Source organism: Sorex fumeus, unplaced genomic scaffold (assembly GCF_029834395.1).
Source record: "Sorex fumeus unplaced genomic scaffold, SorFum_2.1 ptg000002l, whole genome shotgun sequence".
Lineage (NCBI taxonomy): Eukaryota > Metazoa > Chordata > Mammalia > Eulipotyphla > Soricidae > Sorex > Sorex fumeus.
Genome location: NW_026606059.1, coordinates 78,781,150 through 78,794,882, shown reverse-complemented (window position 1 = coordinate 78,794,882; position 13,733 = coordinate 78,781,150).

Below are 13,733 nucleotides of genomic sequence, written 5' to 3'. Positions count from 1 at the left end.
AGATATTATATGTTTAAAACCACATACGCATCTTTTGATGTAGATATACAGGGCTGTATATATAAATGTGTAGCTATGCACGTATTAATTACATGTGAAAAGAATCCTTGTCAAGAGGCAGATAGTTCCCTCCTTGCCAGCATCCTCTCTGGGCACATAGCAATAAAATTGGGTATCTCTCAAAAATGGGCTGGAGCGATAGCACAGCGGTAGGACGTTTGCCTTGCACGCAGCCAACATGGCCGACCCGAGTTCGATTCCTCCGCCCCTCTCGGAGAGCCCGGCAAGCTACCGAGAGTATTCGATATGCCAGACACAGTAACAACAAAGTCTCCAATGGAGACGTTACTGGGCCCGCTCGAGCAAATCGATGAACAACGGGAGGACAGTGACAGTGACAGGAATCTCTCAAAAATATGGGAGGGAGTTTCTTCTCTTTCCTTTCTCAAGGGAATGACCTCTGGAATTGCTGACACAGAAGATGCAGCTGTTGGGCACTCTCTCCTCTATTTATGGCCTCAGCACCATGCATTCTCTTTTCTCTGGATACCAGCAATAAAAGGAACAGGAGACTTGCCTCACCTTGTCTGTAGTAGAAGCTCAGTCCTCAATCAAGCATCACCAAGAACAAACTGATATTTAACTCCCTGTCTGTCTGATGTTTGCATTTAGTTCTTCATCCACAGCCAACCAAAGCCAGATTGATGTTTTTTTTTGGTATCAGGAATACAAAGATGCTTTTTCCAGCCTCCCTCGTGACTAAGGGTGAGCAGAGATGAGGCAATTGGTTGTAACAATCAAGACGACTTTGTCAATGTATGTGTGTGGGTGGGGGGTGAGGAGTAGGGCACCCAGCTAGAAACCACACCCTATGATTGTCTTATCTACCTGCTTGGAATACATATATGATGGCCCCAACACAGATCAGGTGTATTTAAAGTCTACGATATTGCTGGAACTTGTGATTTCAAGTGTCTCACTAAGGAGGGAGAGATTTCCAACATGAATGAAAATGGGTATGAAATAAGAAAGGGAGAGAGAAGGACCACAGACATCATTGCCCTCTGATCCCTCAGGCCATGCTGAGCATAGGCAAGTACTATCTACCACTGGGGAACTTGGGTGGTCCAGCCCTAATAGAAACCCCAGAGTTCTTACTAACACCAAATCTTATTAACCGGTAACCACAACCCCCGCTTCCATCAACAACCTTGCAATAAATCAGTGCTCATTTCTGGGTAATGATAAGTGTTCATTAGTTGATCCTTTCATGTTCTTCTGCCAACGCCATCCAGCCTCCCATCAAAATGAGGAGATGGCTTTGTTAAAGCAAGGAAAATCAACTTATTTCCAAGATTAAAGCCACCAACAAAACTAGAGTGAGAAATGACCTGATCATTGAGACAGATAAACAGAGGCTTGAAAATATCTATTACAGCCAAGTGAAAGACTCATGGTAAAGATGCAGGAAAAGATGGAGCATATCAATGAAGACCTAGAAGCTAAAGGAAAGAACAAGAAATTCTACCAGTAAAAAAATATATCTACAACACCCCGGAGAGGCTAAAAAGTATAGTCGAAGTGACATCTGCACTTGTTTGTTCATTGCAGCACTGTTTACAATAGCTAGAATATGGAAAAAACCTGAGTGCCCAAGAACAGATGACTGGTTAAAGAAACTTTGGTACATCTACACAATGGAGTACTATGTAGCAGTTAGGAAAAAATGAAATCATGAAATTTACATACAAGTGGTACTACATGGAAAATATTATGCTAAGCAAAATGAGTCAGAGAGGGACAGACATAGATTGCATTCATCAGGGTAACATAAAGTAACAAAATAAGAGACTAACACCCAAGAACAGCTGTGATAAATACCAGGTTGTTCACTCCATGGCTTAGAGGCCAGCCACACACTCTACGGGTAAAGGCAGCTCAGATAGAGAAGGGAGCACCAAATAAAGGGTTCTGGGAAGATCCACCCAGGATGGGAGATGCATGCTGAAAGTAGTCTATAGACTGAACATGATTGCCACCCAATGTCTCTTCTGCAGACCACAGCACCCAAGAGGAGCGATAGAACAAAAGGGAGTGCCCTTCCACAGAGGCAAGGTGGAATGGGGGATGGGGGATGGGAGGGATACTGGATTGGTGGGGGTGGAGAATGGGCACTGGTGATGGGATGGGTACTCAATCATTGTATAACTGAAACCCAAGCACAACAACTTCTAAGTCTACAACTGTACCTCATGGTGTTTCACTAATAAAACAAAAACAAAAACAAAAAAACAAAAAAAATCTACAAAGTGAAGAAGTCATTTGAAAAGCTGATGAGGAGACAAATAAGAATAAGTTAACTTAAAGATAGGTTAAATAAAATGATCCTAACACCAATTCAGAGAGAAAGGAGAGTTTTTCCTCAACTGGCATTCATAGAACTCTAGAAAGTCATCAAGCAGCCTAATCTGCATGTAATTAGAGAACTGGAAGGGAAATGGAAAGAGAAAAGTGCCAAGGTAATTAAAAGGGGAAAGAATAGCTTTTTCAACATACGGCACTGGAAAATTTAGGCATCAATATAAAAATGGAACCCCAACCCTTACCTCACACCAGATACAAAATATGCCTTAAATGTGTTCTATAAGCACAGAAAAATTACAAAATGTATAAATTTTAAAAATAAGTATTTCTAGAAGAAAATTCTTCTACGTTTTTGGAACACACACTTGGCTGTGCTTGGGACGCATTCCTGGCTATGTCTCTGGTGAAGCTTGGGATCTTTGTGTGGAGCCCAGGATCAAACTCTGGTTAGCTAGGTGCAAGGCTAAATAAATACCTTACCTACCTAAAGACCACCTCTCTGATCCCTTTATTTCTAGGGGGAAAAATGAAATAATGTGATGCATTCTTGGTTTTAGCAAATATGTTGGACATAAGGCCACTCTTAATAAAAGAAAAAATGATTAAACTTGGTAAAAATTAAAAACTGTGCTCTAAGGAGTATGCTTTTTAAAATATGGGGGGAACCAAGCCACAGACATGGAAAAAGCATTTATAAAGCACATATTTGACAAAAAGCTTATACCCAGAGCACATTATATCATATCTCATTAATGGAGAAAACAGCTAAAGATTTTAGTAGATGAATAATTTGAACAGACACTTCAAACAAGATGTGCAGATGGCAGAGAAGCACGTTGTCATCATTATCATCAGGAAAACAAGAATGAGAGCTGCAAGGAGAGAACACTGCACACCAACTCAAATTGCTAAAACTACAAAGTCTAGTAATATCATGCATTGAAGAGGGTGAGTACAACCAAAATTTTTCCTGTTCTGTGAACTGAGATCCTTTGGAAAAGTATCTTTTTCAAAAGTAATGTTAAACATATGCTTGCCTACATTTACTATATGACCCAGTAATCCTAGTTCTACTGCTAGTAATTTACTGAAGAGAAAGGAGAACATCTAGACAAAGATCTATTGATGCATGATTCTAGTCACTTAATTCATAATTATGAAAAGCTATCGATAACCTAAGTGTTTATCAGCTGGTGAATGGATAAACACATTGTGCTTCTCCCACATGCTGGAATACAATTCAGCATTAGAGAGAACAAACAGTGAGTCTAAGCAAATGCACAGATGACTTTCAATAAAGTCACAGTAGATGAAAGGAGAAAAAAAGGTTTATGTTTAACGATGTGCTGCATGACTGCATTTATAAATACTAAAATATATAAATAAATAAAACCCACAGAAAACAGAGTGAGGGCAGTTAGAGGCTGGGAATTGGGGGAACACGCTCACAGGAGTTGAATTTGTGAGTCATGGAACATGACAAAGGACCAGCGTGATGGGACAGCCAGTAAAGCACTTGCCTTGCATGCAGTCACTCTAGGTTCAATCTCTGATGCCTCATATGGTCCCCTGAGCCCCCCACCCCCTGGAGTGGTTCCTAAACATAGAGCCAGGAGTGAGTTTTCAGCACCACCAGGTGTGACCCCAAAACAAACGGTCATATGACTATACCTTTGTCAAGACTCACAAACTGAATTCCAAGAGTGTTAATTTTACTATGTGTCAATTACACATCGGTAAATCTAACCCAAATAAATAAACAGTGTAATGGCAAAGGGGTGGGGCTTGGTCAGGTACCCACCCTCATGGAGAAAACAAATTCTAGTCTCCTATTAGATGCAATAAAGCCAATTCCACACATGCTTGATAAGAACGTCAAAACATAAATAAGATAGCTTAAAACTTATGTTCCTTGTGGTCATGGCACAGATTTCTTAAGTGGGACACAATAGCACTAACCACAAAGAGAAAAAAAAACATAAATGATACTCCTTTAAAGGAATTTCCATTTTATAATGAGTAAAAGAGTAAATGATGGGGGGATATAATATGTGAATTCACAGCATATATTCTACACAGACCTAAAATCCAGGATACATATTATTTTTCACGGCAAAGCTCCCCGTGATGTATTTGATATGCCAAAAACAGTAACAATAGCAGGTCTCATTCCCCTGACCTTGAAATCGCCTCCAGTATGGCAGCATTGGGAAAGATGGGCAAGGAAAGGCTGCTAAAATCTCAGGGCTGGGACAAATAGAGACGTTTCTGGCACCCGCTCAAGTAAATCGATGAACAACGGGATGACAGTGATACAGTGATATTATTTTTCAAATTTGGGCTAGGGAGCTAGAAGGACTGGAGTGCATGTTTTGCATGTGGAAGAGCAGGGTTTGATCCCTGCCCACTGCTACAATCCCCCCACCCCACACACACACAGCACTGGACATAACCCCTGGCTCCTCTGGGTTTGGCGCACACAAAACTAAACAATTCCATAAGACAACCCTTTTTATTTTCAAATGACTTGAATAAGCACCTCACATTTTATTTTTAAACTTAAAAGGGCTGTTCACAAATCAAGATATCCAACACGCAATTAGCCTATGAAAAAGTCCCCAACTTCATCGGTCCACAGAGAAATATAAATTAAAGCTACAATATGATCCTACCGCATACCAGCACAGTGGAGATGAAAAACTCAACTGACAAAACCAAAAACTGTCCAATAGCAAAAAGTACACAGAAAAATAAAAATTCTCAAACACTTCTGAATGACATGCAAACCTTCTAATTCCTACATCCATCTTTGGAAAAGTGTTTGATGGTGCTTCTAAAATTGAACATACACGCACTGTACATTTTCCTCCTGCACACACGTTTGTATGTTTATAACCCCAAACAAAGCTCATCAAAACTGACTCAGGAAAAAAAAGTCCAAACCAGTTAGAATTAAACCAAAAGATAAAATTCTTCCCTCAAAGAAAATATCTGCCCAAACGGTTTTACTCTGAAGCTCTACAATATATTCAAGCAGTAAGTAATTCTAACATTTTGAAAACTACTCATGACAAGAAAAATCTGCCCCTATTAATGCATAAAAGGAATATTCAATTATATACAAAGAAAATTTTAGTTAACTTCACTTGTGATTAAAACAACAAGCTTAATAGTGAAAACATTAGCAAATTGGCTTCTCTCCATCAATGTAAGGTCCTTCACTTCACATTAGAAAATCAACTAACCTAAACTAACCCAAACAAAGGAAAGGATAAAAATCATTTCTCAGCTCTGCAGATTAGAGAAGGGTTTCAATCACCAAGTGAACTCATTGCCATTTATCAAACTAGGAAAGAAGGTAACTTCTTCGCCTTGATTGATTCTAGAGAAGCTCCTTGTATCACTCACCTGCTGTGGCGCCCAGACACTGCCCACTAGTGGAGCTGTCCACAAATCAAGCATGTGCACTGCCCCAAATTGAGTGTCCGCGCCCGCCCCAGGCACACATGCTTTGCTGTCACCATTATGCCGACACACCCCTAGGCAGCCTCAGCCATTCCAGACAGGTCCCTCTGTGCTGGAAAGCCGAAACAAAAAAACACTTGGAACAAAGCCAAAATCAGTGTTCTGGATAAAACAAGTCTTTTCTTCTTTCAAAGGAGCCCCCGAGAATGCCCAAGAGGCTAATAAGGTGCCGGCATATCACCTTATCAACTTATCACCATATCACCTCCAGCAACTAAAGGAGAGGGAAAGAGGGCTGGCGTCAGGGGGTGGAGGGAAGGGGGTAGCGGATGAGTAGAGCTGGCCTGTGGGCTCAGGAACCAGCCCGATGGCTGTGGTAGACTCATGTCACCTCTCTGAGCTTTATTCTTCTCATCTGCAAAGAAACCAGGGGTCTGAGCACATAAAAGTGTGCATTATGCAAACAAGTGCATGGACCTCTAAGCCAGCTCTCGCCTGAAAAAATAGCACGTACAGGAGGTCATTCTAGTCTGCGCTCAGAATTGGTTTCAGTGCAGCAAATGTCTTCAACTCTTGTGTGTGTGAGAATGGCTTACAGCTCTCCCTCAAACTGGAATAAAGCCTTACAGGGTAGGTTGAAGGTTTTCTTCATCGGGTATTTTGAATATCACTCCCTTTTCTTCTTCCCAGTAGGTTCCACGTGAGAGATCTGCTATGAATTCTACACTGCTTCTCTTGCACATCAGGTTTTCTCGCTGGCTTCTTTGAGTAATCTGCCCCTCCCTTTGGCTCTTGCTATTTTGATTACAATGTGTCTTGGTGGTATTCTGTTTAAATATACCACATTTAGGGAAGATAGATTTAATGTAAAATTATTTTGTTTTCCCCTAACCTTCCCCTCGAATACTGAATTAACAATTGAGTCCTCCACTTTCTTATGCAATTTTCCCTTTCATCTTGAGTAAAAAATGTTCATTTCTCCCCTTGCTTTAAGAAAACTCTGATGGAGCAGAGGGACAAAAGGGCAATGATGGAGGTTATTAACTCTGGTGGTAGCATGGGGAAGTAGCATTGAGAATATCAAATAATAATAGGGAACCATTACAAAACATAGGATCTCGATACAAATAAGGGGGGAAGATTTCTATTTTTAGAATTTATATTTTAAAACTTTTTTAGTAGTACTTATTCTTTTTATTAGTATATTCAGATGTTGATTTATAACAAATGCATAAAACATATAATGCTGCAATCTAATTTTTTGTTTCAATAAAAACATATTTTTAAAAACTCTTAAAGTGAGGGGGTGAGAAAGATCATGATGGAGGTCTCTTCCAACTCTAAGCATATGACTTTCACGTGAAGAAAGGAATGTCTCAGCTCAGCACTCAAAGATTTGGCAGTGAAAACTGGAGCCAAGAAGAAAGAACTGCTATTCTCAGCCAACAGGCTGCAGTACTGATGAGGGTAGGCAGGCAGACAGGGAAGGCCCCTCCCAAGGCTATGGCAGTAAATTTCCTGGGAAGTAATAGCTAAAAGGCCAACTTTGTGGAAAACAGGAACTAAGGCCTGATAAGACCCTCACCTGGTGCCAGAAATGGACCCTGAGGAGGCTGGATCCCCCTCTGACAGAAACTCCAGCAGGAACAAAAGGCCTGGAAAGGAATTTCAAAGAATACCATCACCACTCCCAACCATTACACCCTCTAGGCAACCTCATTAGCAATGGACTTCAACCTAGGTAGAAGACCCAAGTGGGGGCAGTTTGGAGAAACCCTATAAAGGCCACCTTGAACAAAGGAAGGGCGCCCAGATGCTTCCTGGGTGCATGTGCTGCTTGTACCCATGCGGCCAAGCACATCTGGTGCCTGAACACATGTGTTGCCCACATATCCCCTCTTGAGATGTGGGTTATCATGTCTAATGCTGAGATGTGTGTGGGGGTCTCTCCGCCCTTGGAGAAGCCCAGGTTCTCTCTTAAACACGTTACTCTCCACTCTCCACTCTCTCTCACTTTCTCTCCCTCCTTCCCTTCAAAACCACCAAAGATGAAAGTTTTTAAAGTATATCTCATGGTGATTCAATTAAAAAAAAAACTCTAAATAAAAACTGTAATTTCACTGCCCATCTACTCCTGAAATTCCTTTCTCCGAGGTGAGACAAGAACCCAGTAACCCTGGGTCCTGGGTGGCAGAGGCGGACCAAGAGAAAGTGACCGTCTTTCTCCTCCCCACTTCCCATGAGCCACCTGTGGGGCCCACCGTCTTCAGTATGACTAAGAAGTCATCTTGCAGCTCCATACCCATCCAGGCTCCGCTAAGCAGTGCAATGGGATTCTAGGTGCTTCCCAAGTGTGTCCGTGCAGAATTAGGAATTCTCTCGCTAGACTAGGTCATCACATCCTTCACACTGTTTCCCATGTGGCTGGCTCTGACTATTTAAAACAAACATTTAAAGTTTCATAAGCTGCCACGGGCTGTCCTGGCTACATTTTTGCTGTTGCTCTTTGGAAGAAAAGGGTCAGATGTCATGGACTCTTTAACAGGAAATTCAGAGGCAACACTGAAATGCAGCAATCCTGATTGATTGTCTTGAACATTAATGAAAACTCACCATCTAAATTGCTACAGAAATAACAGATTTTCCAAAAGGTGACAAAGTCAAATGTTCCTCAAACACACACTCAAAATAGGTCTGTTGAAAGTAACCCAGAACAAAGCAATCTGTTATCTGTAAAATTCAAGAACTCCTTTATCAAGCATCTGCCTGCCTCCAACACTCCCAATAAATGCCTTGTAAACATATCAAAACTGGTCAGAGTGTCTCATCATCTTGCAGGCATGCTGGTGGATGGATACATAGCTGCAGACAGGCAGGGCTCCGTAGCAAAGGGTGATGGGCGAGCCAAGCTTACACCTTACCCAAACTGTTCCCCTCCTGATGTTCCTTCCCACTCCACACCCAATCTTGAAAACAGAATCTTCACTCCATGTTCCTCCTCTCATCCATCATCAGATCCTGGGGACAAAGAGATACTACAAAAGATAAGATCCAGATTCAGGGGCTGGAGCAATAGCACAGTGGGTAGGGCATTCGTCTTGCACGCAGCCAACCCAGGTTCGATTCCCAGCATCCCATATGGTCCCCTGAGCACCATCAGGAGTAATTCCTGAGTGCAGAGCCAGGAATAACCCCTGTGCATCGCCAAGTGTGACCCAAAAAGCAAAAAAAAAAAAAAATCCAGATTCAATCCCTAGCACCAGATGGAGTCCTGCCCACCCACTCCCCCCCCCCCCCCCCCCCCGCCCCTCAAGGAGTGATTTCCTGAGCACAGAGCCTTGAGCATTGCTGGGTGTGGTCCCCAAGCAAAAACAAACCAAAGTAACCAAATGCTATCCATTGTGTCCACTCAACCTCTTTGTCTCCTATTCTCCATCCCTATGAAAGAGGAAGCCTCAGTTTACTCCTGTCAGCTGCTGTGTGCACTCCCACTTTTGACAGCCCCATCCTAAATTTTTTTACTTCCTGCAAATTCCAGGATTCTTTCTGATAAACAGGGAGTTAACAATTGTCTGACACAAAACATCTGCCCCAGAGTTTAGGCTTACAGGGAAGCTAAGCTCATGAGCATTACCTAAGGCAATGGCCAGACAAAGATTTGTTATACCCTTGTATCCTCTATAACACTTGCTAATTGATAAGAAATGCAGAGAGCCCAATTTTCATTTAAAAGAGTCTACAGGAAAACCCTTATCTTTAACTTCCCCCTTCTCTGTAACACAAAGACCCAGTTTTTCTATAGTAAACTCACAGACAACAGGACCAGAAGCTGAGATCCTCTGCCCTGTTCCCCCAGTATCCAGCTCCCAGGGGTCACGCCCATAAGTCACCTCCTGCCAGCACCACCATCGAGATCACTGGCTACTTCTCTCAGAAGAGAGCATAACATGAGGCCCCCGTAGCCATGACACCGGACATGCCAGGTTGTTTTCACTCAGGGGGGTGGGTGAGAGCCCTCCCCACCTCAAGGGACCCTGCTCTGGCACCCGAAAACCTCCACAACCCAACCGCCGCCACTCTCAAGGCTGCTCCCCACATGCTCGGGTTGACCCTCACATATGAGTGAACATATTTCTGGACCATGTGGCCACTTTTGAGGTCATGCAACACATCATAAGACATTCCCTACCTATTCTCCATAATTACCACACCATATTTGATGGGGTTTAGACAGTAGGCAACAAATTTTAGAGGGAAATATATATATTTATACATACATATATACATATTTTCAAATATATATAGATATATATATATACGCCAAAGCTCACATCACCCAAACTTTAATGTATGTGTCAGCGATGTCCTATAGAATGCCTTAATGGCTCCTGCCAAAACAGAACAATCTTCTCACTGTTTCCTATATGAACACCTTTTTTGTAAGCACGTTAAGCAGTTCTTCATAACAGACAATACAAAATATATTATTTCAGTTGTGTTTTGGGACAGGGCTTGGGGCTTGGGATGGAAACATCCCAAATTTGGTTGTGGGAAGATGTAATGGTGGTAGGATTAGTGTTTGAATATTAAATGTAATCAAATACTGTGAACTAACATATAAAATAAAAAAAATTTTAAAGACATAAAAAATAAAATTAAAAAAAAACACAGAAAGAGCCATAATCAACTTAGTCCTAGACTAAGTTCCTCCCCACCTGGGGAGTTCCTTTTCCTTTCTCTTCTATGTTTCAATAAACTTTTCTAACTCTGAGTCTAGTATCATATTACTCAATATTTTCATTCTTGAAAATATCAAGGAACCTGGGAACCATGAACAGAGACCCATTCACACCACTCCTGCATCATCTACAGCAAAGGCCTTACAGCAATCCTCCCCTCACTGCTGGACTACTGGATTTCCGGTATGCCACATCCTCTTTAAATCCTTCCATCCTGAAGATAGCCCTCTCAGATACGCCCAACACCCTTGCTCATCTCCCCACCTTGAATGGCTCACCTAAGCCCACCCACACAGGAACTAAGGCCTGAGAAGTCCTTTACCTGGCAGCAGACCCAGATAAGGCTGAACCCTTCAGCAAGAACAAAGACCAGGAAATGAATATCAAAGAAAACCATCCACGACCATCAGCTCCTCTACCTCCTTGGCAACCGCCCTAGCAATGGACTGTTACCCAGATAGAAAGTCCCACATGGCTTGGGAGAAACCCTCTAAAAGTCAACTTGAACAAAGGAAACACACACGTATGCAATACAAGCCCGTGTACTGACTGTGCCCATATGTTGCCGCTGAGCGCATGTGATGTCCCCATTTCCCCTCTTGAGATGTGTCTTTTCATACTTTGACATCTAGTGCTGGGACGTGAGCTGGGGCTTCCTCTCTGCTCTCTGGAGAAGCCTGTGTTCTCTCCTGAGCTTTTCTCTCTCTCTCTCTCTCTCTCTCTCTCTCTCTCTCTCTCTCTCTCTCTCTCTCTCACACACACACACACACACACACACAGACACACACACATTTCCCTTCCACAAAATTTCCAAATAAAACCTGTTTTTAAAGGCAAAGAAAAAGAAAGGCCTGGCTCTCCTTTCCTGCAAGGAGCAAGGCACACTGCAGACTCTTACTAAACCTAGATTGCCCTGGTGGCAGAGGTAGGTAGACAGAGAACGGCATATTTCCTTCTCAAGGCTGCTGCCTCTCTCCTCCCCACTTCCCATAAGTCAGCAGGGGCCCCCACCAGCATCTCTCCTGATGGAGAGAGTCGAAGGTGTCAATCCAACTGACTACTCACCAGATAGTGTCCTTGTGAGTTGGAGGCCTTCCCAGTGATTCTGCCTTTGCACAACTCAAATTCATTCTACAAGTTTCACGTTCAATAGGAAAGCAGAAATCTGGTCCCCTTCCACTGCCTACTTTGTAACCCAGTTTTCTTGCTTCCTTGTGCTTATCACAGGGAACAATTACATAGTTATATACTTCTATCTGGGGTCAGTAGTGCAAAGCCCATCACCCTCCGTATGTTTGCTCGGGAAGCAGGGATGGGTCAGGTCCGGACTTTACAACTCCTTCCCCAAGCTGGCTCAGTGCCTTTCCCTTAGGCTGAGAGTCCATCTCACACTATTCATCACTGGCTTACATAAAGCAGGGAGCAAATCTGGCAGAGAGAGAACTTTCTTTCCCTCCAAGGGAAAAAGTCAAGGGGCTTAAAGGCAAATTTGTGCTCTGGAAAGAAAGATGGCGGCCGCACGGGAGCCTTGTGGAAAGCAGGTTTGAGCCGGGCTCGGGGGAGCGGCAGGGACCTCATGGGAAGGGGGGCTTTGTGGGCCGTCCCCCACGCCCCACCGAGGTCGCCAGCTGCCCCCCACGAGCGGCTCTCCCGCACGGCCACGACTCCAGGGCACAGAAACCAATCTCTTAACTATCTAACTTTTAATAGAAATTCTTCCAGGGTCAATAAGTATTGATGTCAATAAGACATCATTTTATTCTTAAACCAAGTTGTAGAAAGCAAATCATTTCACAACGCTGTTTCAGCATGTCTGATTGTGGGGGGTGGGTCGTAAACTCTAAACAATAATTGTGCATCTTCTATCGAAATAATCTATCTAGTCAAAGTAGATAGAGTATTAACTAGAGCTCATCTGCCTCACAAAGAATTGGGAGGTGTGGGAGGTGGGGGTCTATTGGGGTTCGGGGTTAAAAATGAGTATTGGTAAAGGGAAATGTGTTCGGTATCTACATGACTGAGACCTAAACCCGAAAGCTCTGTAACTTTTCCCACAGTGATTCAATAAATAAATAAAATATAAAAAAAAAAAGGCAAATTTGTTTTGGAGTTAGGAAGAGGGGAAGGACGTCAAATGCTGAGTGTTAGTGATGTGGGTGACTCAAGACAAAAAGCAGGCAGAGACTGAAAGATGAAGAGATAAAAGCAGACCAAGGAGAGAGCTCAAAGGTCAGGAAAGCGTGCTTGACATGCTGAATCTTGAGTTTGATCCCTGGCACCACATGGTCCCCTGATTCCTGGGTGTACCCCTGCTATCCTCTGCCACCCCTGGGCCTGAGCATCACCGAAACTTCAGGCCTACACTCCATGTCAGCACAGCAGGTCTAAGTATGGTCAAGCAACCCCTCAGTCTTTCTCCCTGCCTGAAAGCCATGCCACCTACTAAGAGAAAAAAACAGTGCTGAATAAAAGGAGCTGGGAGATGGCTCACTGCAAAGTGCATGCCCAGTGAGCACCAGGCCCAAAGTGTGATCCCTGGTACCACAAGTCACATCAGTACCAACTGTGTAGGTCTTTGTATTTTTTTTTCTGCACTCCTAGGTCCAAGCGTTGCTGGAATGGCCCCCAACCCAACCCAACACCACTGGGAGAGATGCCCCTAAAAATATACAAAGGCCTAGGGATACAATCAAGAGGGCTTGAACATATACTTCAAATGTGGGGCTAGTTCTGATCCCAGTTCCACAAGGTTCCCTCAGCACCGATGTAGGCAGTTAGACAGTGAAAGGGGTCCCATGGGAATGGAATTCCTAGGATGTAATAAAACCATGTAGGCTTATAAAGCTATCAAGGCCCACCTGTGAACACAGAAAGTGAGGCCTGATAAAACTTTTTTACCTGGTGCCAGTAACAGATACCACCCCACCTCCCCACATATGCACGTGTGCACACAGACACAGACACAGGCACAGACAGACAGTCACACACACACACACACACACACACACACACACACACACGCACACCAAGAGAAGCTCCAGCAGAAACAAAGGCCAGGAAAGGCATTTCAAAGAGACCATCAACCACTCCCAACTCTACCCCCTTGGCAACCAACCCTAGCAATAAACTTTACCTAGGTAGAAGCCCCATATGGAAGCAAGTTGA